This window comes from Schistocerca gregaria, chromosome X, assembly GCF_023897955.1.
Source record: "Schistocerca gregaria isolate iqSchGreg1 chromosome X, iqSchGreg1.2, whole genome shotgun sequence".
Classification (NCBI taxonomy): domain Eukaryota; kingdom Metazoa; phylum Arthropoda; class Insecta; order Orthoptera; family Acrididae; genus Schistocerca; species Schistocerca gregaria.
Genome location: NC_064931.1, coordinates 747,338,003 through 747,360,244, shown reverse-complemented (window position 1 = coordinate 747,360,244; position 22,242 = coordinate 747,338,003).

Genomic DNA, 22,242 nt, shown 5'->3' with positions numbered 1-22,242 from the left:
TTAACTCAAGGAAAGTTCCTAAAGTTGTTTTAAAAGAAGAAGAATTCGATGCAACTAGATGTGTTAGTTAATTTGCCTTTGTTTTACGAAGTGTATGAACAAGACGGAAAATGTACGGTGTATGGTGGACTATTTACTGTAGGTTGTGTCTGCAAGTGTGTTTTATCTTTTACATGTAACATACACTACTGGCCATTAAAATTACTACACCGAGAAGAAATGCAGATAATAAACGGGTATTCATTGGACAAATATATTACACTAGAACTGACATACGATTTCATTTTAACGCAATTTGGATACATAGATCCTGAGAAATCAGTAACCAGAATAATAACCTCTGGCCGTAATAACGCCTTTGATACACCTGGGCACTGAGTCAAACAGAGCTTGGATGGCGTGTTCAGGTACAGCTGCCCATACAGCTTCAACACGATACCACAGTTCATCAAGAATAGTGACTGGCGTATTGTGACGAGCCAGTTGCTCGGCCACGATTGGCCAGACGTTTTCAATTGGTGAGAGATATGGATAATGTGCTGTCCAGCGCAGCAGTCGAACATTTTCGGTATCCACAAAGGCCCGTACAGGACCTGCAGCATGCACTCGTGCATTATCCTGCTGAAATGTAGGGTTTCGCAGGGATCGAATGAAGGATAAGAGCCACGGGTCGTAACACATCTGAAATGTAACGTCCACTGTTCAAAGTGCCGTCAATGCGAACAAGAGGTGTCCGAGACGTGTAACCAATGGCACCCCATGGCATCACGCCAGTATGGCGATGACGAATACACGCTTCCAGTGTGCGATCACCGCGATGTCGCCAAACACGGATGCGACCATCATGATGCTGTAAACAGAACCTGGATTCATGGATTCAACCGAAAAAATGACGTTTTGCCATTCGTGCACCCAGGTTCGTCGTCGAGTGCACTATCGCAGGCGCTCCTGTCTGTGATGCAGCGTCAGGGGTAACCGCAACCATGGTCTCCGAGCTAATAGTCCATGCTGTTGCAAACGTCGTCAAACTGTTCGTGCAGATGGTTGTTGTTTTGCAAACGACCCCATGTGTTGACTCAGGGATCGAGACGTGACTGCACGATCCGTTACAGCCATGCGGATAAGATGCCTGTCATCTCGACTGCTAGTGATACGAGGCCGTTGGGATCCATCACGGAGTGCCATGTTACCCTTCAGAACCCACCGATTCCATATTCTGCTAACAGTCATTGGATCGCGACCAACGCGAGCAGCAATGTCGCGATACGGTAAACCGCAATCGCGATAGGCTACAATTCGACCTTTATCAAAGTCGGAAACGTGATGGTACGCATTTCTCCTCCTTTACACGAGGCCTCACAACAACGTTTCACCAGGCAACGCCAGTCAATTGCTGTTTGTGTATGAGAACTCGGTCGGAAACTTTCCTCGTGTCAGCACGTTATAGGTGTCGCCACCGGCGCCAACCTTGTGTGAATGCTCTGAAAAGCTAATCATTTGCATATCACAGCATCTTCTTTCTGTCGGTCAAATTTCGCGTCTTTAGCATGACCTTACGACTTATCTTAGAAGAAAGATTAAGAAAAGGCAAACCTACGTTTCTAGCATTTGTAGACTTAGAGAAAGCTTTTGACAATGTTGACTGGAATACTCTTTTTCAAATTCTAAAGGTGGCAGGGGTGAAATACAGGGAGCGAAAGGCTATTTATAATTTGTACAGAAACCAGATGGCAGTAATAAGAGTCGAGGGGCATGAAAGGGAAGCAGTGGTTGGGAAAGGAGTGAGACAGGGTTGTAGCCTCTCCCCGATGTTATTCAATCTGTATATTGAGCAAGCAGTAAAGGAAACAAAAGAAAAATTTGGAGTAGGTATTCAAATTCATGGAGACGAAGTAAAAACTTTGAGGTTCGCCGATGACATTGTAATTCTGTCACAGACGGCAAAGGACTTGGAAGAGCAGTTGAACGGAATGGACAGTGTCTTGAAAGGAGGATATAAGATGAACATCAACAAAAGCAAAACGAGGATAATGGAATGTAGTCCAATTAAATCGGGTGATGCTGAGGGAATTAGATTGGGAAATGAGACACTTAAAGTAGTAAAGGAGTTTTGCTATTTAGGAAGTAAAATAACTGATGATGGTCGAAGTAGAGAGGATATAAAATGTAGACTGGCAATGGCAAGGAAAGCGTTTCTGAAGAAGAGAAGTTTGTTAACATCGAATATAGATTTATGTATCAGGAAGTCGTTTCTGAAAGTATTTGTTTGGAGTGTAGCCATGTATGGAAGTGAAACATGGACGATAACTAGTTTGGACAAGAAGAGAATAGAAGCTTTCGAAATGTGGTGCTACAGAAGAATACTGAGGATAAGGTGGATAGATCACGTAACTAATGAGGAGGTATTGAATAGGATTGGGGAGAAGAGAAGTTTGTGGCACAACTTGACTAGAAGAAGGGATCGGTTGGTAGGACATGTTTTGAGGCATCAAGGGATCACAAATTTAGCATTGGAGGGCAGTGTGGAGGGTAAAAATCGTAGAGGGAGACCGAGAGATGAGTACACTAAGCAGATTCAGAAGGATGTAGGTTGCAGTAGGTACTGGGAGATGAAGAAGCTTGCACAGGATAGAGTAGCATGGAGAGCTGCATCAAACCAGTCTCAGGACTGAAGACCACAACAACAACAACAATAGCATGTCATCTTGGTGGTGTAGCAATTTTAATTGCCAGTAGTGTATATATACTCACATGTTTTAGGTTAACAGGGTTTTAACTGTTAATTAAAAAAACAGTTTTTTATTTTGCTATTCATTTATATTTTATGGCAGAATAATTTTCTTTACGCTGTATCATTGTACTGACCCAGGGGTTTTGAAGCTGAGTGTCGCAGGTCCGAGTGGGAGTCGCGGCCTTACAGTAGGGGCGTCACAGTGGTTTCATAAAAATAATAATTTGGTTTATTTGCTGCCTGGGTAATGGAACAATGCACCAGTAGTGATATCTAGCTGGCAGATGCAAAAAGCTTTTAATTTTAGTTTGTCTTCTGTGATTTGCATTTCTTTGCTAGTATGGACAAATTTTTAAGCGTAAGTACACAATTTGACAACTGAAATGCGTTACGCACTTCTAAAGACATGAGCAGACGTAAATGCAGCAAATATGGCGACGCCTGAATTTTTATTTTACGTGTACTACTGTTGTAACCGCAGAATGACTACAGTGTGTCAACTGTTTCAAAGTCGTAGCTACGGAAAGCATGCTTCCTAATGTAATGAAACGACATTTGAGTCAAATGACGGTGGCTTGTAAACAAACCACGAGAATATCTTTCCCACAAGTTGAAACATATGGCAGAAAAGGAAAAAAAAAATCTTTCGCTGAACAAGCCACGATTCTGACAAAGGCACGTCTTTAACCTTACAAAATTGCCTATGGTATAGCAAAGCGTGTGACGGAAGATATTTTATCAGCTGCTGCGGACGCGGTATCTTTTATGATACGTGAAACAGTTGCTAGGAAATGGTAAGTATGCCTTTGTCAGACAGTGCCATTAGTCGCCGAATGCTAGATATGGCTGACGACATTAATGATCAGTTGGTTGAAAAACTGAAAGGTAATAATACTGATTTTACTATTCAGTTCAATGAAGCTACATACAACCACAATGGTGCGTATCTAGCTTGTTACATTGGTTTATAAATGGCAACAAATCTCTTTAAGATTTTCGTCTCTGCAGGAAGAGAACTCTTGCAACAAAAGCAACACAGTTCTTTGAAATGCTACTTTCCTATGGCCGGCCGCGGTGGTCTCGCTGTTCTAGGCGCGCAGTCCGACTGCTACGGTCGCAGGTTCGCATCCTGCCTCGGGCATGGATGTGTGTGATGTCCTTAGGTTAGTTAGGTTTAAGTAGTTCTAAGTTCTAGGAGACTAATGACCACAGCAGTTGAGTCCCATAGTGCTCAGAGCCATTTGAACCATTTGAACTTTCCTATGGAGGAAAACAAAATTAATTTAGCAAATTGTGTTGGCGAGTATACTGATTTAGGCCGTAGTATGGCCGGCTGTTATGCCAGTTGCAACCTCTGAGCCATGAAGAGGTTTTTCATTCTAATGGATACACTGTTTTATTCACGGAGAAGCACTGGCATCAGAAAGCATGGACCCCACCCTTCATGAGCTTCTTCAATCAGTGATCGAAGTGGCTAACTTTATTAAAAGTCGGCCACTTAAGCCGGGATGTTTTCAATAACTGTGTGTTGATTGGGAACTATGCACATTTCTCTAATTTATTACAGTAACTCTTGCATTCTTTCACGAGGGAACGTCTCGAAAAGGTTGCATGAACTGAGGAATGAGCTTTACCCTTACTTTATTCAAGAGACACATTAGAGTTTTTTGTCAACCGTTAATAAACAAATAGCTACACTTATTTATTTTTGCGACACTAAAGTTCCTTTATCCCACACCTCGAGCCGGTTATGTGCAAGAGTTGCTGCAGGTGTTTGTGTTGAGGTCAAAGAAGCCGTGGACCTAGAACGTTTGAAAACCACTGGAATAACTGTGCTCGTGTCATGTGACATCTTTCCCACCTCGTCTTTTACATTTTTACATTAGTTTCATGTCATTCGTACAACTATGGACAAACTCATACGTGTAGGCTAATTGATGATTCGATGGTTTTTTATGCTAGCATTGATATATTGTTTATAATGTACCACTTTTGTGATTTTTGTCGCCTCTTTTTGCTGTTCCAAATTAGATCTCAAGATGTCCTGCATAGTATCTCGAAACCGGTAGCTGTCAGTAAAAGAAATTGTGATTCAGACGAAATTTTTTCATTTTAATTTAATATTTTTGTCACACTCGCTCGCCTGCCAAACAAGTGTGTGATGGTTCACAGTCCTTCTGCGCGTGCACATTATGTCCCGAGTTAAAAATGGTTCAAATGGCTCTGAGCACTATGGGACTTAAAATCTAAGGTCATCAGTCGCCTACACTTAGAGCTTCTTAAACCTAACTAACCTAAGGACATCACACACATCCATGCCCGAGGCAGGATTCGAACCTGCGACCATAGCGGCCGCGTGGTTCCAGACTGATGCGCCTAGAATCGCTCGGCCACAGAGGTCGGTTATCCCGTGTCAGTCCGACCTGATATTGGTCCCACACACTTACGTAGTATTCAAATATTGAAACTGAACAGCTGCTAGTTTCTCACACAGTACCCAGACGTAGAACATTTTTAGTGATGTAACTTGGTTACTGTACGGATGAGCGTCATCCTGAAAGATCCAGGACCCGTGGTTCACTCTTCACTCCATTATTAGATCTATTATCGTCAACTAACGCAACTTTCATCTCTGACAATACTCTGATTACTTCCAAAAATTTGAATTTCACGTTATACTAGTAGGAGCAACCAGTTAATGTATAGGAAGACAATGCGTAATACCACCATTAAGACAATGCTTAGTAAAACGTGGTTGCGTTCAGTCCAATCTTCAGTTAGTGTCACCCGCCCGTATGGTAGAGTGCTAATAACGCTTCAGAGACACCGGAAGGCGAGTTTGACGCGGATCGAATCTGACTTGTGGATTAATGACGAGGCGTGGTGAGCTGGCGAGCCTAGGTGTGGTTTATGGCGGTTTCCTATGTTCCACTAGATAAATACCGGACCATGTGCCGCCTCAGATACACGATATGCAAAATTATAGCTTATCACAATTGGACATGCGTTTTACTGTATATGCAGACAGATGGTTCAAATGGTTCAAATGGCTCTAAGCACTATGGGACTTAACATCTGAAATCATCAGTCCCCTAGACTTAGAACTACTTAAACCTAACTAACCTGAGGACATCACACACATACAATCCCGAGGCAGGATTCGAACCTGCGACCGTAGCAGCAGCAAGATTCCAGACTGAAGGGCATAGAACCGATTGACCAAAAGGGTCGGCGCAGACAGATCAGGTACACAGGTTCTGTCCTGGGGGGTGCTGGGGAAGGGAGCATGGGGGGAGGGTGAGTAAGAGACTGATGATCATATATTGTATACAGAGAAGTTGCAGCATTAGAAAATTGCAGCGAAATGCAGGAAGATCTGCGGCGGATAGGCACTTGGTGCAGGGAGTGGCAACTGACCCTTAACATAGACAAATGTAACGTATTGCGAATACATAGAAAGAAGGATCCTTTATTGTATGATCATATGATAGCGGAACAAACATTGGTAGCAGTTACTTCTGTAAAATATCTGGGAGTATGCATACGGAACGATTTGAAGTGGAATGATCATATAAAATTAATTGTTGGTAAGGCGGGTGCCAGGTTGAGATTCATTGGGAGAGTCCTTAGAAAATGTAGTCCATCTACAAAGGAGGTGGCTTACAAAACACTCGTTCGGCCTATACTTGAGTACTGCTCATCAGTGTGGGATCCGTACCAGGTCGGTTTGACATATGAGATAGAGAAGATACAAAGAAGAGCGGCGCGTTTCGTCACAGGGTTATTTGGTAAGCATGATAGCGCTACGGAGATGTTTAGCAAACTCAAGTGGCAGACTCTTCAAGGGAGGCGATTTGCATCGCGGTGATGCTTGCTGTCCAGGTTTCGAGAGGGTGCGTTTCTGGATGAAGTATCGAATATATTGCTTCCCCCCACTTATACCTCCCGAGGAGATCTCGAATGTAAAATTAGAGAGATTCGAGCGCTCACGGAGGCCTTCCGGCAGGCGTTCTTCCCGCGAACCATACGCGAGTGGAACAGGAAAGGGAGGTAATGACAGTGGCACGTAAAGTGCCCTCCGCCACACACCGTTGGGTGGTTTGCGGCGTATAAATGTAGATGTAGATGAATAAGTGTCGCGAAACCCAACATTATTACCATCACCATCATTATCACCATCATTGCCATCATCATTCGGTTGGTAACAGATTTAATTTTTTGCCTTGGTGTTCTGACTCCAAACATTCATGACGTAAACTGTAATGTCTCTTCTGGAATGAAAGTGTGCACTAATTTTCGTAAATACTGAGGTAATTTACAGCTTTGACTTCTCATCCGTTAGTTCCAGAGAGACACAATATTGTTTGTTAATTCAACAGAGTTAGCAAAGTTTGTTTGAGGAAGTGGTTAGGTTTACTCCATTCCCTTGATGTAAAGTTGGAGACAAATCACAATAAAGTTATTTTGTTGATTCACAGCCGCAGATTAAGAAGATTGTAAGAGGAATTTCAGTACTGACAAACATTGCTGGGGCTTCATGGGTAAAAGCAGAACACATCTCGCATTTTCTGTGAAACAAAGATAATGACACCGCTACTTTTGCAAAAGTGTCACGTAACCTGATTAATAATCCAACATGCAGATCCGACTAGTAAATCAAATCATATTACTAATGCTCCATGCAAACTGAGAGCAGTAATAACAAATGCCAACGACTGCAATTCTAATGATCTCTTTCTCTTTTCCTGTTGGTATGGCGAGTTTCTTGCAACGAGCTGGAGCCTGGGGCTTTTAGATGCCTGGCAAAAGGTAACAGACAAGAGGCGACCCGCACTGGTCGTATAAATGTATTTGCTGAAAGTGAACGCTTGGCCAGGTACACGTCGAGAAGAGCGCTCTCCCGACCCAATGAAGCAGGAGCGGCACGTGAGGGCAGCCCAGCCTGTCATAAAGTTTCATTGTGCGTGGAGTGCAAAGAATGCCTTTTAGCGAAGATAATACCTGTAGCACAGAAGAGAACACGATGCTGCTAGCACGGGACCCAGTCCTTAGGTCTGAAGGAGGCTGGCTGGAATATTTGTTTAAAATTTAGTAAGGAGATCCCTGATTGTCTCCATCAATTATTTTGGTAGCAGGGGAGAGCTTATCATGTATTTACATGCACGCCTCCACACTGAGCAAAACTAGAAATCTGTCACATAGTGGAGGAGATTTTCTGCCTTCTATCCTGATCCAAGTGAGGAATATACTTTACTGGTAGACAGGGCAGAATCAGGAAGGGTAGGATATTTGATGGCATATGTATTAAATTATCGCTGATCGAAACTCACAAGGTCTGCTGCAACTGCCTGGCGAAATTCTTGTGCTGGCACAACCAGCTAAATTGTGTAGAGGAGAGTAAGAAAGCTCTTGCTCGAGAGGCGTTGTAGAGGGGTCTTGTTCCAGGGTGTCACAGAGAGAATTTGTACCAGAGGTGTCATTGAGTACAGCACACTTCATCTTAGAGCTTCAGAGCGAGATGTTGCTATCTTCGAGCAGATACCAGTGCTAAATTCAGAGTTCTTATCCCTTACTGCAGCAATCATCTGTTTTTATATATCACTAGATTGGTAAGCATGAGCCTTATTTTCATTTATCAAGACAAGATGAGTGCAGAGTCATTTATCTTCCACCAAGGTTGTGTTCTGCTCTTCTCATTTTTGCGGTAAACTAGCTACACTCACTCTGCACTTGCACGAGAGTATCGGTGTTTGCTCATGCTTTTCCAGGACTTTTCTTTAGCTCGTCTTTTCCAGGACTTTTCTTTAATTCGCTTATTCCACAACCACTAGACATATTCTTGAACACAGTTTCACATCGTTTCAATGATGCATCACCATCTGTGCTAAGTCTATCGTGCATAAACATACAAGGTTTTAAGTGAAGGAGTCTATAGTGCATATTTGTAATCGTTCTCTTGATAATTACTTGTGTTTTTGATTCTGTGGATAAAAAATTTCTGGCGCCTTTTAGCAATAAATCAGATTGTTATAGCGACCCTTAGCTTCTTTTCATAGTTTGATCGATTCCATTATCAATGTCTCTATGTGAAGTGTAGTAACTATACTTCATGCTTAGCTACGTCACCCCTGGCAATTTAATGAGACAAGTCATTTTCCACTGTGCGAATTTATTTTATTTTCAGTCACATGATATTACGGGGAGTTATATATCGCTGAAGGTCACTAGGGATAGATTTTGTAGCATCTCAGGAGTACGCTAAATGCTCAACTGACACCGCTTTAAAAAATTGCTATTTCCTGATTTTCAGTAATGAAATATCACGAATATATTGGGATGGTGTTAGGGAGTAAGGAGAGGAAATAATGTGACGAAATTACACAATAAATGAACTTTCTCTATGCTTGGTAGTGCTGATTAGCTTATTTCCTTTCACTCTGCTGATTGTCTGATACACAAATGTGCACTAAGCCTTTAACATAAATATAAACTCACATTACATCAGACTCTGACTCAGTTATTTAATTACAATCTTTCTCGAAATAATGTGTAACGAGTCAGTGTACAGACTATGTATAGATGATTCATTTGCGTGTGTGGCCGTATGCCACCAGTTTATGGTGTACTGAATAACACAATCGAATTAAATTTAATAAAAATGAACATATAAGTATACGTCATTGCTCACATTACAAGTGAAACACACATTTGACTACAATGTAAACAAATTTATATACTTTACTACACATGCTACGATTTATTTTTTAAATATTTGGTTCTATAATGGAAGAGGTGGTGCAGAAAAAAATATTTTAGATTAGATTCAAAATTTGTGTTGCTTCATATGGGAGATTTTACAGAATGGGAAAAATTATCAAGCATTTCTGGTATTGTGCACTGAACTCATTTCTGAACATCAGACAAATTTGGTACTAAGTAATGGAGATCATTGCTTTCTAGTGTTGTAAATACGAAAAATGCTTTTTTTATCATATTTCGGTGGTATTTCTAAGTGATGAGACACGCCAGAAAAAGGTGACATAAAACATTAATGAGAGGAATTAACAAATCAGAATATAAACCGGTACTCTACATTTGCTGTAACTACCAATTAAACGAAGAGAGAAAAGTTCACTGACTCCTGTTCATATGTTTCGTTATTATTAGTTATTCTAGTTGTTGCATCGATTCATATTCAAAGTGTTTTTTATATAATTAAGGAAGAGGTTACTAACCAGTTCTTTGAAAAAGAATATTACACAAAAATGTTTGTTGCAGTTTCCATAACCGTATTAATCAGAAAACTTGTGCGATTTGCGGAAATCATATAAAAATGGGAATGGACACAAAATTCAACCGTGTGGGATTCCATTTATGATTGTACGCCAGTCGCTCCAAATATTACCTCTGTCTACCACCATTTTAATTATTCTGTATAACTTTTTGTAATTTTTTTGCGTTTGTTTAAGTACCATTCGAACTAGTTGTTTGTAACACCATCAGCTCCTAAAAACTTGAGGTTTTCAGAAATTGTGTCAAGATCTACGCTTAGACACACTATAAACAATGTCCATTGACACTATTTTGTTATTCCAGGCTAGTATTACTTGGTAACTAAACGTACAAACGGCATTCTCAGTTGAGGAATCCTTCTGGAAAGTGAAGTGTGACGAACTAAGCAAAATGTTTCTATTTAAGTCTGACTCTACTCTTGTGAACAGGACATTTTAGATTATATTAGAAAAAGATATCAGTAAGGAAGGGCTAAATATTTATGTTTCCTGCCATGTTTGTTAATAGGATGGTTAACAATGGCATATTTCAATTTATCCATACGAATAAATCCCTAAACTTAGCCTTTAACAGAGAGTATTTATTCAAGACTGCATTTTCATCAGGACTATACATAAACATAGTATCTTACCAGAAATTCAACAAAAGGGAGAATTTTTCAGATGAACCCTATGTGAGCCTCGTGTACGGAGTGATCCATTATTATATTTTTATTTTACTGCTATTCTATCACAAACGATGTAAGACCACTCACTCAACCGTAATATTATGGTCTACCCTATGCCATTATCTAATTGTTGCGTGTTTGTTGTTTGCTGCATCTCTAACCACGAATTAAGTGAAGATGGTCCAGAGACTACATATTTCTGGCACTGCTACGATTGCAGCTGTGATGGAAGTATGCCAGTGTCCTGTAGTGGTGCAACGATGGTGGTGACGGGAGATGGGAGACACTCGATACTGGACATGAAAACAGTAAAGAGACTGCAAGCGAATTTATTGCGCACAGTCACTCACCAAACGGATGCTGGGCCACCAAAGAGGGTTGTCACTGGAGAGGCTATAGCCAGCGCTGCTGCGGTGTTTGTGCCAACTCTCACGAAGTCTCTGAGACAATATCAGAGGGAAACTGGTTAATCATACGGGTCGGTCCAACAGATAATAAAGGATGTCGACTGGAGACCATGGAAACCAAACTTTATCCAAGCACTGTCGCCAGAAGACTGCGATGTCAGGATGTAGTATCCTGAATCCACATTACAGTGGATGGAAGAAGAACCTGAGTAACATTTTGTGGTCATACGAAGCCGTATTCGACGTGGGTATGCTCATAAATTGCCATAACTGGCAACACTGGGTGTTAGTAGTGACAGTCCTGGAAAAACAGCAGTCGCGTCCTTCACTAATTGTGTGCTATGATGATACATCAGTCCTTACATTATTCGTGAAACAATGAATACGAAGTAGCATGTGCATATGCTACAAACTTTTGTTCATCCCATTGTTTTAATGTGGGACGGTGTGGACAATGTGCACCTTATGTACGATGGGGCAACTCCCCATTTTGTGCTGATTTTGCAAGAATGGCCTGACAATGATTTTCAGGCCGCGTTAATGGACGTCAAGGGAATTTTGACTGGCCACCGAGAAGTCCTGACTTGACCTCACTGGATTTTTTCCATCTGGATATATTTAAAAGAGAAATTATGTGTCAGAAAACCGCGTGAATTCAACACTTTAGAAGCTGTCATTAGGGAAGAGTGTTCATGGGTACCAAACGATATGTTGTAATGGCCTATCAAGAACGTTGCACTTCGACTGCAACGGTGTGTTACTGAATCAGGTACCTATGTGGAAATATGAAATGGCAAAAACCATAATACATAACAGAATCGAAAACAACCATGTAACATTGTTAACAAATGAATAATAGTTAAACAAAAATAGGGATACAACAGTGAATCACCTTGTATATTTAATGCGGCATCCTCCTAATTCATTCTTGAGAAGTCTGGTCTGATATTCTCAACAGTTTTGGCAACGAATCTTCTTAACCTTAGTACAACAGAAAGAGGTGTGGAAGGGAACTGATATTTAACTTTACATAGACAGTAAGTTAAGTCTTCCTCCCTCCAGAATTTACCTCCAACCGACGTACAGATTACTCGAGCAGGGGAAAAAGTTCGGATTGGACAAAGCTGTGAAAGGAAGTCGGTTTGGTTGTTGAACATAGTGGGCAAAGATTGCTCAAAGAACTGGGCATGATCTCACCTCTTGTCTGCTGAACATATTTTAGAAAACATAGAAATATTTCTGAGCGATCAGATTCCCTTAATAGAATGCCAATTGAACACTAGTCTCAAACTGGACTCTTACACATTTGGCGCTACAGTTTGTCCCCAGACGGCCAGCCTCACAGTACTAAACAAAAGAGCGCAGAATGTCTCATAAGCTGATTGCGGGTAGTTCTGTAATGAACATCTGCCAAAGGAAGTCTGTTAATTGCGTCTGCAGGAGCAGGTGGACAGTTCTTTAAACGATGCAGGCAGGCTGAAGGCAGCAGTGCGTTAATTATCGTTCGATTTGGCCTGCTCTTCCCAGTCACGAGCCTGCAACTACGTTGCCTGCCTCCCGGCGACGGAGCAAATGCTTCGCCACAGCCCTTTAACGTCTGTTGCATTGACTATTACAGATTATTACTAAAAGACAGCATTCGTAAGGTTGAAGCTTGTACTTCCAAGACCCTTGGACGTTTGCGTCAGTCTTAACAATCTATTTGACTCAACTTTCTACTGACGAGTGTTGTTATTGTAGTCTTCAGTCGGAATACGTTTTTGATGCAGCTCTCCATGCTCGAATATCTTCAGAAATTCTTATCATTTGTGTATATGTTCTGCAAACAACATCCATTTTTGAAACACCCTGTATCTTTCTTCGAAATGAGTTCACAGGCTGTATTAAATTACTGAATGACATCATTTTCTTTTATTTGGCTGTAATTCTTAGATAAAATTCTATGCATCCAACACAAACAGCTGATTTCGTCCTCTTTGGCCATTTTCGATTGATAAAAACGTACAGGTAACTTAGAAAAACCCAGGAGAGTCAAAACTACCTATGGATTTGTAGGCAAATGTATCAACTGCCCACACACATTTTAAGATATTTGATTGACAATGAAATGCTCTGTTTGCTGCAAAATTGACTTACTGACTTACTGACTTACTGACTTACTGACTTACTGACTTACTGACTTACTGACTTACTGACTTACTGATCACTTGTTGATCGCCGTACATCACGAAATCAGCTGGTTGTGTAAGACGGATAGATTTATCTTATAATTACAGAACCGAACGAGACGGTGCGGTGGTTAGCACACTGGACTCGCTTTCGGGAGGACGACGGTTCAAACCCGCGTCCGGCCATCCTGATTTACGTTTTCCGTGAAACCGCTTCCGGCAAATGCCGGGATGGTTCCTTTCAAAGCGCACGGCTGACTTCCTTCCCTCATCCGACGACCTCGCTGTTTGAACCCCTCCCACGAATCAACCAACCAGCCACAATTACAGATAAATAAAAATAACCCCAATTATTAAAATTAATCACATGTACTATATTAAGAGATATTAACAGAAAACAATCATAAAATAAAGGAAGACGAATGATCTTGTAGTCGTAGTTCTCGTAATTAATATAATTGTGCAATGATAGTCAGCATCTGCTGAATAATAATAATTATAATAATACTAATAATTATTATATTAACTATATTATTGTTAATACTCTAAATAATAATTGTTTTTCAACTCAATAATAATAATAGAAGTAGAATTCGGCTTTAAGGCCACATATGAATGAAGAATGACTCCAAATGGACGAAACACATCTTCAACATCTGTGACTTGATACCCTGATGCTTGAACGTCAAGAAAAATCGAGCCATTTTCAGAACAGCTGTAATGATGTTCTGGGTTTTCAGAGACGAGGAACGGACAACTGGAGTCAAATGGTCTGAAAAACGACGTGTCACGCCTTTTCATTGATGAAAAACATTCAGCGTCAATGAAACAACCAAACACTAGTGCAACTGTCATAATATTTATAAGGTTATCGTGACTCTTAAATGACTAGTGTAATAAACATGATCATCATCATTATTATTACTATATTTTGGCCCTTTGCAACAGTATGTGCTCCTTCTTACAGCTACTGCGTCGTCAAATTCATTTCTTATTTTATAGCGTATCAGCGTAGCTAGTACACTGAAAAAGATTCAACAGAAACAAGACTGGAAACAGCAAGCAAAATTCTCATTTCTCAAGAGACCTAACCTTTAACGTAACCGTGGGACACGAAAGTTATATTGTGCAGTTTTACTCCTGATAATGATGTTTGGTCTGTGGGGCGCTCAACTGCGCTGTCATCAGCGCCCGTACAAAGTCCCAATTTTTACACAGTACAATTTTTACACAGTCCAATCTAGCCAATGTCACTAATGGTTATTATGATGAAATGATGGGGACAACACAAACACACAGTCCCCGGGCAGGGAAAATCCTCTACCCGGCCGGGAATCGAAGCCGGGATCCCGTGATTCCGAGGCAGCAGTCTTCTCTTAAACAAAGCCGTGTCGTGCTATTATTACGGCACAATGCGTTACAAAGAGTTACCTAAAGTGCTTATATATACTTTTACTTTCCTAACTCTGGAAATGAATTCATCGACAGTAACCAACGCTTAAAGTTAGACAGCATTTGTTTCATCTTCGTTTAAGAGCGTATTGTTCAAATATAGAAGAAGAGAACAAGAAACTGTCACTTTAGCAGTTCCTGAATACCGACAGTATTTACCAAAAAATGTATCCCTTTGAGCCATACAGAATACTTCTGTAATGTACTCACCTTTGTTTGCCTGTGGTATTCTGCAAGTATCTCCCTCAAGAAGAGCAGCCATTATGTTTGCAGACTTCGAGCTACTAACAGGTTGGCCTGCAGGTTATTGTTGGAGAAACTATAAAAGTCGGCATAAATTTCTCGTTTCTCGAGTAATTATGGCTCACAGGAGAGTCGGCATATCTTCCGAAAACAAAACTTCCTCCACGTATAAGCAACGCTAAACCGAATTTAGGTGAGTTATTAAGCGTAAATCTCTAACTTGAGAGCTTTCAACAAAGTGCAGATAATAAAAGTGATAGGGCAGAAATTGGTCTCGTCCTTTTATGAAGCATATTTCTGTCTCAACAGCACCAGTCTGATGCGTGCTTTGATTTAAGTAAAGTTTATGCTGGCAATTTTCCCGAATACGTGACTCGAGCGTGAATATACAAGTTCCTATCTTTAGATCGTGTGTGCCATAATTTTCTGTGGACGCTGAAGGTAAAGACAAAACTAGACGAAAAGCGTTACTTGAGGAAACGCTGAAATACCGTTTTGCTTCAACTTCTTTTGAAGTAAAATATATCGGCTGCCTTCCCGATATGAGACCTTTACAGCTTCGTTGCAGTACTTTGGGTTTACGGCTGAGTTGTGCGTACTTGAAAGATGTGCCTCACGGAAAGGCTGACATTAAAATTAAATACCGGCGAGACAATTACTGGGAACATCGGTATGCGCATAATTCACTGTCGAACAATCGGAGTACGTGCTGGTCTCGGGGGAGAGCCCTCCGCCGACTATTCCACAAATACTCAGCGAGCGTAGGCCATATGCGCAACATTTCTGTTTTAATGCACGCTAAATCTCTTCGCAACATTTATGCCTCATCTTTAAGGCTTCCATAACGCAAGTTAAAGTACAGTCCGTTCCAGCTTAAACTCTTAGCTGTGTTTCGGCATCAGTGAACAGCGACAAATTGTAGCGAATGAAGTCGTAAAATTGATCTAAGTAAGGGATGTACTTATCATCAGCACCATATGAAGTTGTCCTATAGTTTTAAGCACTTGTCGACAGCGCTGTCCCGTAGATTATTTACTGAATAAGGTTTTGTTGTAGTAATGAAAACCAGACAATTTTACCTCTTTGTACCTTATTTGAATCGGAATTTGTCAACGGAACTTCGAACGAAGATAGTTTTAAAAGAGTGTTTAAGAATCGGCACATTTTGTTGAAAGACTGGAGTAGAGGATTTCTGGAGAAAGAGACTCTTGCCAAACAAGTGCAACAGTGCGAGAGAGCTCGATCCATTTTCAATTTCGTAACAGTGTACTTCTCTGTTAGTGCAGAATGTTGCATGTGCAAGGATGCATCGAGCAGACGGCGAGAGTCGTAAAAAGAGCCCGAGCGCACTCGTCTTTTTCGCTTTCTCTGCCCCTTTTAAACGCGCGGTTTTTGATTGATTTACAAGACTTTTATAGAGGAATTTACTGCGCGTGTACGCGGGTGAGTGGCTGTTTTGTTATTTTCTTGCGCAGCCCGCGGCCCACGCTGCGTGCAGTACGCGCCGCCGGCGCAGCAGCCGTAAAACCCGCCAGCACGCACGCCGCGTCCACACCTACTCTGCAAAAATTCACAAAATTCACCAACCACGGCTGCAACTTCTCCGTAGTCGAGACGCTCAACTGATAATCCGGTTATTCTCGTGTAGTTTCCATTCACTGAAACCACTTTTCGAGGGCACGCCGGAAAGTAAGCCTCCGAATTTTTTATTCTGTTCTCAATATCGGTTGAGGTAGTGTGTGTCATACATATTACTCTGTCACTTTCTCACTTCGATGACGCAGGTTCTAACCCTGTGCAGCTAGAGATCTCCGAATTGTAGTGTGCAACATGGCGGATTGTAATGTAATTGCCGGCCAGTGTGGCCGAGCGGTTCTAGGCACTACAGTCTGGAACCGTGCGACCGCTACGGTCGCAGGTTTGAATCCTGTCTCGGGCATGGATGTGTGTGATGTCCTTAGGTTAGTTAGGTTTAAGTAGTTCTAAGTTCTAGGGGACTGATGGCCTCAGAAGTTAAGTCCCATAGTGCTCAGAGCCATTTGAACCATTTTGTAATGTAATTACGTTGGTACATGAGAAATCGAGTGTTGTAATCGACTTTGGAATTCGAAGAGTTCGTCCACACACGGAGCACCCCATGCTTGAGAATGAAGATGCCACACCGCACACGAGTGCTGCGACAGCAACCCGATGCCTTGGGTTCACTGTCATCGATCATCCTTCATGCAGTCTCGACTTGGCTCCATTCGATATTTACCTCTTTCTGAAACTTAAATAAGATCTTCTAGGTGTGGTGTCACCGCCAGACACCACACTTGCTACGTGGTAGCCTTTAAATCGGCCGCGGTCGGGTAATATACGTCGGACCCGCGTGTCGCCACTATCAGCGATTGCAGACCGAGCGCCGCCACACGGCAGGTCTAGTCTACATAGACTCCCAAGCACTCGCCCCAGTAGTACAGCGGACTTTGCTAGCGATGGTTCACTGTCGACATACGCTCTCATTTGCAGAGACGACAGTTTAGCATAGCCTTCAGCTACGTCATTTGCTACGACCTAGTAAGGCGCCATATTCAGTAATTAGAATGAATTCTGAACAGACAATATTGTGAATCATGTACCGTCAAGAGCGACATTCATCATTAATGGATTAAAGTTAAGTAATAAACTAGCTTTCTGAATTCTAATTCCTTGTCATGTTCCAGACCTCACGTCAGTATAGTCCTTCCCTCCTCACATCAGCCTGCGTGAGCTAAAACGCTTGCATTTCGGCCTCCTCTAGTAACGCGGTGTTGTCTCTTCTGCCAACACAACTCTAGGATCTCCCTTTCACGGTGATGAATCGGTGCAAGCAGAAGTGAGTTTGTGGCTGAGTCAACAAAATCAAACGTTGTACAGTGACGGTGTCAACAATCTGGTCTCTCGTTTTGAGACGTTTCAACACAGGATTAAGCCTACCGATTGCAAATAACTGTTAGGTACACTGGCCTAGATTTCGACTCCTGGTGTCTTCACCAGAATGAAATTGTGGTGAATCGTAAAATTACTTTGCTAAAAAGCAATGGGCAGAATTTAGAGCAGCTAGGCTCAAGTCAAAAGACTGGGCCGATCAGTCTGATGTTATTCTCAGCTGGGCACCAGTGGCAAAGGTTGGAACGTTTTATTTCACTTCTGACTTGAGTATAGCTCCCTAAATTCTGCCCCTTGCTTTTTAGCAATGTAATTTTATGATTTATCAAAATTTTGTTCTGATGAAGACGCCCTTAGTAGGTGTCGAAACCGAGGTCAGTGTACCTAACAGTTATTTGCAACCGGTTGGCTGTAAAATCCTACGTTGAAACTAATATACATTTTATGAGTAACACCCATGTTCAAAACTGTTAGTAACGTTTGTTTTACTAATTAAAGGGATTTAACAGTTTTGAAATAAAAAATTCGCATGGGTTACTTTTAGCACGACCTCGTAAGTACCGTTAAACTGGACAATTTCGTGACATTCTGAGCACTTTTTCTAACGTAACCTTATATAAATATTTATTGCGACGTTTAGTTTCAACATATTTTGAATTTTATAATCTTTATCCTTTAATTTTGATGACAATAATTTTTATGTTTAATGAGGTACTCAGAATATGCCACAAAGTTATCTCCCAGCTCAGGACAAACCTTTGACAAAATGTCTAAGACAACGGAAGAAGAGTTATATTCCAATGTCAAAGACTAACTGTCCTAGTGTTTCTTTACAGCATGCTGTTATAACTTTGTTACAAATTTGTTCATTTTATGTGTTTTGTTTTATCAATACAAAGAAAAATATTTCTCGAACATAGTCCGTTGGGTGATACTTGTTTTTCTAATTTTCTTGAAATCCAAATAATTATAGCCTTTTCCTCATTGAAAAAATGTAAGAATGAAAAATGAGTAAACTGCATTAAGCAACATAATTAAACAAAAGCTTTATTAATTTATTTCCCCATCTGTTCAGTGGAAGCGCGTGAAAAGGTAATAGATCACCACACGTGTATTTAACAAAATATCCTCTAAACAAAGTAATTACTTTCGACTGTTAGACACTTACAAGGTCACTGATATGGGAGAAACAAAGACTTAGATTTGTGGCGTAAATCTGCTAAAAAGTTGTCTGTCGTCTTGTGGAGTACATTGAGCGTTACAAGATATGATTGACAGAAGACTTCGAAAAAGTTCAAAGAAGGGCTGTTCATTTTGTGTTGTTGCGAAGTAGGGGAATGAGTTTCACGTGTATGATAAGTGAGCTGTGCTGGCAATCATTAAAACAAATGCGTTTTTCGTTGCGGCGAGATCTTTTCACGGAATTTCAATCGCCACCTTTCGCATCTAATTGCCAAAACATTTTATTGACTACCAACTACATGGGGAGAATTTACCATCGTAACAAAATTTATACTCACCTTTTCCAGAGCTAACAGCTCGCACGTAAAATATTTAGGTGTTAATTTTTCCGCGAACTATTCGAAAGTAGGATGGTCGAGTAATAGTCCGAAAGTGGTTCTGCGAAAAACTAGCGTGATCTGCGGAGAAGTAATGTAGATGTCTATGGTTTACAAGTTTTTGGATTTTCAGCCGAGATATCATTGTGTTACCTAAGTACTCTTTTTGGACTCCAAACAAACAGTAAACGGAATACGATGCGCTCTGCCGTATAGATTGTTTCCAGGCGCCACCAAAGAATAAAACGGTCTCACAGGAATTTAAGACGCGCCAAAAAAGACTTTAAGTGCTGAAAATTTCGCAATACAATGCCCTTCACCGAAAAGGTCTGAACAGGTACTTGCACATGAGAAGAGGGAGAGCACTGATATTATTGTGAAGTGGTTCAAACGAACTAATCGCCTAATCCCGCCGCTCACTGCAATTTAAGCTTTTGACGTTATCGATTAAATTATCAAGCACTCAAATATCGATAGCTGGCTTCATTACAGTGTCTCAGAACTTCGTCACCTCCTCCACAATTCTGGTATCTCCAAATGTCATTTCACGTTCGGAGATGAACCAGTGTTCGGAGACAACTGATTTTACTGGTGCTTGAGGCTGGTACAACTCTTGTGTTCTTTGCACCTTCGTCCCATAGTTCCTATAGTATGCCCAACACAGGCCATTCCACATTCGTAATGTGCCAAACACCCGATATCGGCGTCCTAGTTTATCTTTCACACTACGTGATAGAATTAATTTAAAGCGACTGATCGGTATAAAGGATAGTTATAATTCAACTTTCGGTACCTCAAAACGCCCATATGAAAAACGATTGATCGCATGGCAGTGAAACTTCGTGTAAACATTTGAAGCGTCGTGCAGAAGACAAATAACGTATAAGCCATTGAAAGAAACATATTTTAATTTCCAAATGCGATGGTAACATTTGTTATTTGCGTACCATATTTACGTTCCACGTTACAAAGATTGCTCAGTGTCAAGACCAACTGCATCTATGACGGCTTGTAAGTTTGCACTGATTCCATTTCACAACTGTTCGTCGCACTTTTCGAGAGGTGGACCACGGAATGTTCAGATGTCGTGACACAGCTCGTTCGCATGTTGCGTCCAGCGTTCCCAACCACGGCAACAGTACCTCTTTAAAATTTTGTGTCACCATTGCTCGTCGGCCTCTACCAGGAGCAATCCCCAAATCGATAGTTAATTCGATCTTTCAAAGCATGTTCATCAACTCCGGTGCGCAAAGAGGACTTCTCCGTATTCCTTTAATCCGTAGATACTCTCAAAGAGCAGTGGTACTACTGCTGTTGTTTTGATATAACAGCTTTACGACTAAAGCCCTGCTCACCACGTCAAGACCTATGTTGACTGTCTGCAACTGTAATGCACATTGATTCACGTGTTTCAGTACTGGGCAACGCTAGGAGAGACAGCTGGATAAATACTGTTGAAAATTTAAACTTCACGCATTCCAGCAGGAAGGCCTGGTCACTGTTACGGAAACTAGATTCTGCTTCCATACCATCGAAGAAGACCACACCTGTCAATGTTAATTCAGTAGCTAACCATCTTGTTGATACCTCTAGAACGCCAAACGATAAGAAGCTCAGCAGTCTAGTAAAATCCAAACTCAGGCAAACCAAGCAGACAACTCAACCTCACGACGTATAGTCACAACCTATCTCCATACAAGAAGTCGAACAAGATTTACACTCCATTAAGAATGGAAAAGCCGCATAATCAGACGGGATTTATCTGGAACTACTAAAGAACTGCGGCCCAGCTACAAAACAATGGTTGGCATTGTTTTTTAGTAGTATATTGGAATCAGGGAAGTTATCCGCAATGTTCAAGAAGACCAAAATCATTGCTATCTTGAAGCTAGGAAAAGATCCAAACGTACCTCAAAGTTATCGACCAGTAGCCTCGCTTTCCGTCACGTACAAGCCTTCGGAAAGGCTGATACTGAATAGAATAGCAACAGCAATCGACGAGTTAATTCCAGTTGAACAAGCGGTATTCCGCCCCGGTCGTGACTGCAGTGATCAAGTCCTCTCACTGACCACTTTTGTGGAAGCTGGTGTTGAGAAGAAGTTGAAGAGCGTCTCTGCCTCCCGTGATCTCATGGCAGATTACGACGCCATTTGGAAGGAAGGTCTTTTATTAAAAATGATCAAGGTGGTCCTCCGTGTGAAGATATCAACTTTAATCTAAAATATGCTAAGTAACAGACTAATTCAAGTTTACTCAGAAAACAGCAGAAGCCGATTCCTCAAATTGAGTAATGGTCTACCACAAGGTTCGCTCCTCTCTCCACCTCTTTTCAATTTATACACCCATAATCTACCTAACACACTCTCCCTCAAATTCATATGTGCGGATGATATCAACCTCGCTGTTCAACGCACTAATTTTGCAGAAGCAGAGAATGTCCTCAACCAAGACCTTGTACTCCTGGATGAATACTTTAAGAAATGGCGTTTGAAACCGAACCCTCACAAAAGCGAGATATCTACTTTTCACCTGGACAATAGGCTCTCAAATTACCAACCAAGTGTCAATTTTAGAGGGGAAGCATTTCAGTTCAATGGCACGCTTACATACCTGGGTATGAATTTGGAAAGGACCCTAACATAAAAATCCCAGTTACGTAAATCTGCTGCAAAACTGAAGAGCCGTAATAACCTTCTTCAGCGGCTACGCCAATACATTGAGAACATCTGCTCTAGCACTCGTCTATTCCTCAGCAGAGTACTACTGTGCACTGTGGCTTAATAGCTGCCATACTCACCTAGCGGATACTCA